Genomic DNA, 4127 nt, shown 5'->3' on the forward strand with positions numbered 1-4127 from the left:
TGCCTCAGCCTCCCAAGTAGCTGGAATTACAGGCATGTCACCACACCGGATAATTTTTGTATTTTTAGTAGCGATGGGTTTTCACCATGTTGACCAGGCTGGTCTCGAATTGCAGGCCTCAAGTGATCCACCCTCCTCAGCCTCCCAAAGTGCTGAGATTACAGGTGTGAGGCACCATGCCCAGCCTATTTATATTTTGCTTTCGTCTGTTGGATAACCCAATAATAAACTTTTGGTAAAAATTTAATTGATCACTTGTTCTCCAAGGCTTCTTTGTTAATCAGCATTCTCAGGGAACAGGGATTGTTAGAAATTTCAGATTAAGCAACTCATTACCAAAGCTCTCTTTTGTGTCCAGTGCTTATGTCAAAGACTTTCTAAATTCATCATCACCGTTAGCATAATCTACTGAGCATAAGACTCTCATAGGGTCTTGTGGTCACTTATCTCTTCATCAAATATTATCATCTGGATGTATTTATGAAACTCAGGTAAGTGGTGGTTAAGATAAATAAGTACTTAATCCAGGGCATTTTCTAAAACCTTCAAAAATTCAAATCCGAATCTACATTTATTTTCATGTAGACTTCCTGAAAGATGGCATACACATACATGGTAAACTGTGGGCATATTCTGAATGGCTCCAGGTAATTAATGTTTACTGCAATTAATATCACACTTATCAACAAGTTTGCTATTGACAACAGCCAGTAAGGCAATAGCTTGGCATTCTGTTGACCTCTTCTCTTTCCAAAGGGTTGAATTTGTTCTCAGAGGTGATTTCCGCATCTCAGAGAATTTGGGTCAGTGAAAATATCTCTATGCCAGCACCACCTGGCCTTCTTGTAACACAATACTTAGGTTGTAACCGTCCACACTAAGCAGATGGTGAAGAGTCGGCAACTATTGAGTCAACTCCCAACTCCATTGAATGCAGCTAATTAAGTGAATGATAGAACTGAGCCTTGCTGACCATTTAGTTCAATGCACTCGTTTAACTGATGGGGAAGTTGAGTCACAGAGTGCCTGGTGGCTTACCCCTGTCACACAACTGGTTGGGAACAGAGCTGTATGGAGAGCACTGATCTCCTTATTTCTCATTTAGCAAACTTTATACCACATCATATAGCTGATCCTAAGCAATTTTTAGGGTCCAGATAAATCATTTTCAGTTTTTTCAAACTGGCTTGAGTTTTCAGAGGATGCTTTGGTATTCACTATTTTATACATATTTAAGAGGTTATCTCAACATTGGAAATAATATTTTTCTTATCTCCACCTCCAATTTCTAACTCTGCCTCGGCTGAAAAGTTAACCCATTTCTTTGATTCATGCTAATTCTTTAATCAGAATCCACTGATATTTGGGGACAATGCTACACTGCCCAGAATCAGTGTCTTGGCCACAGCAGCTGCTGATACAATACTTCAAAATGCTCTTAACTTGGAGCTGTGGCCAATGGAGTTGTCCTGAAAAATGAGAAAGGGTGAAGTCTCCTGCTAATGACATTCCCTCTTCTTGGAGGGGAGCTGTGGCTTTGAAAAGGCCGATTGTGGAAAATCCACTGGCAAGAGGGAGCTAGAAAGGAACCTGACCTTGCCTCAGGCAGTTGTAAGTCCCTATGGACAAGTTCAGTGTCTTGCCAACTCTGTGAGGAGTTGCTGAGGACACAGTGTGATTAACCGAGGAATTCTTGTATGCTTCAGAGGCAGACGGTGAGTAAGTGCATCATGTGTCTCAAACGGTGAAGGTGCTGGCTTGAACTCAGGGTGAGCTTGTTAGGGAAACAGGGTGACACCATTTTAAAATCAACTCCATCTTAAAACTAGCAAGGCACTTTCCTTTTGAGTCATGACCCATGGTCATGAAATGTTTATGGCTGAGGAAACAGATTAATAATGCTTGTAAGGAGAAACCCTACTACTATGAAATGTCCAAATGTCCCGATATCACATAATAATATATGCTTTTAAGATGATTCTAGACATGCTTTGATGTACCTACACACTAAAATACCAAAAATAACTTTTTTTTAATCAACAAAGTGATACATCTTGTCACGCTGTTGGCCCACCCTCACATTGTCATAGCTTCGCTTTTACATAGATAAGACCCTTGTATAAGAAAAGCTGAAAGATGATGCATTCCTCTGCTTGCTTTCTGAGGACACCCTACTCTGGAACTGAGTAGCTTTCAATAAACTATCTCTTCTCAGTGCTTTCTGCGACTCACCTTGAATTTCTTCCTACACGAGATCCAAGACCCTCTCTTGGTGTCTGGATCAGGACCCCCTTTTTCGGCAACAAGATTTCTGTCATTTGGGGAAAAAAAATCCTCATTTCTTCTAGATGTCTAAAAATGCTTCACCTCATATTTACACCTAGAACTCGAGTCTGACCTATAAGATACTTAAGAGGCTGAGGGTTCATATCTCTGTGCAGCCCAGGGTCTGGTTGTCCCCCAACTCCCATGGCCCACTGATTAATGTGCACTTCAATTTTTCACTGAATAGCTCAGCATCAAGAAAATGGCCTGTGAGCAAGCCTGCAATTTGAAACAGTTCCCCGAGGTCATGGACAATGGCCAGCTGTCTTCTCTCTTGATTACTGGGAAAGGAGGGAAGGAGATTGGACTGACACGTCCAGGTTCTATACAGGCTATGTGTGCTTGGAATTTGATGATGTCTGTGCTAGCCATGACAGTCTGACAGAATGACTATGAGTTGGTGGCTGGTTGTGAGTGTGGCTCAGAGCAGGTGTGAGGGTCATTGGTGAAAACTGGAGACTTGTCATGAGAACTACACAATAAGCAAGATCCCATGGCAGTGTCTATGTGTGTGTGTATGTTTAGAGGAGGCAGTGTACAGGGAAGAGGCTAGAAAACTCCTGGCTTCCAATTCTTTTCTCCCACGAGAACCCGTTTTCATATTTTGTAGCAAACTTGGAAGGGTCAGCCCTTCTCTGAGCCATCCTCCTTGTTGATGGCCAAGCATTGTAAGAAATAAAAGCTCCATCTTGGTAAAGTCTGACTGCCTGAGTTGTTGTCTACTATATCTGCCACATTGGGGCACAGGCAAAGCCTTGATAGGAGTAGCAATAGTGACCTCAGAGACATTTGGTGCCTGCTCCTGACATGCCCAAAGGAATTGTGCATGCTATAGCCATGCCTGCCTTGCGACTGCGCTTGACTTGATGAGGAAGGTATGGACTGCCTGGCTGCATTGAAGACAAGGGTAGCAAAGAAATAAGTCTGGAAAGGGCTGGCTCTACCTTCCAAGGCAGAAGCTGTATGCCTGGGCAGGAAGTGGACAGCATGAAATAGACCTCCAACTTTTAGATGTGGGCATAGTGTTCTTTTCTTCAGTTGTACTACAGGCTGTTCACAGCTCCAGGGACTCTGCTATTGACTGTATAATGGTTCCAAATATTCCCACTTCTTTGTCTTCATGCCTTTTGCAATGTGGTCTCTCATCAAGAGATAAAGTTCATTTACCCACTCTTGCATCTAGGCTGGTCTCAGGTCTTGCTTCGGACAACAGAAATGTGGCAAAAGTGACAGTGTGCCAGTTATGAGCCTTGATCTTAAGAGGCCTTGCGAACTTCCACTCACCCTCTTGGACCCCACAATGACCCTGTGAACAAGCCTGGGCTAGCCTACTGGAGGAAGGAAAAATGTGGCCCAGTCATCCCCATGGACCCAGTTAACAGTTGTCAGTTCGCAGAAGGAGAGTCAACTAATTTACCTGCAGTTAACTACAGACACATGAGGAACCCAGATGAGCTCAAGAGAGGCACCCAGCTGAGCCCAGCTTAAATTGCTAACCCACAAAATTGCAAGTAAAATTAACGATTGTTGTTTTAAGCTACTAAATTTGGGGGTGATTTGTTTCATGGAAATAGATAACAGACACACAGCCCAATGGGAGTAGGTTAGGAGAAGGCCTGGGCTGTTGCTGAGGGTGGGAGCGACAGCCAAGAGTTGCCTGAGGTCAGGAAGCCTCAGCAGGTAGGTCTTACCTTGAGGCCCTCCTGGAGACTGGGCAGGGGAAGCCAAAGTCCCAAAATAAGATGGGGTGGCAAGGAGCCTGGGGCACAGCTGGCAGGAATAATAAGGACCAGGACACGTGG

Source organism: Macaca mulatta, chromosome 9, assembly GCF_049350105.2.
Source record: "Macaca mulatta isolate MMU2019108-1 chromosome 9, T2T-MMU8v2.0, whole genome shotgun sequence".
Taxonomy (NCBI): domain Eukaryota; kingdom Metazoa; phylum Chordata; class Mammalia; order Primates; family Cercopithecidae; genus Macaca; species Macaca mulatta.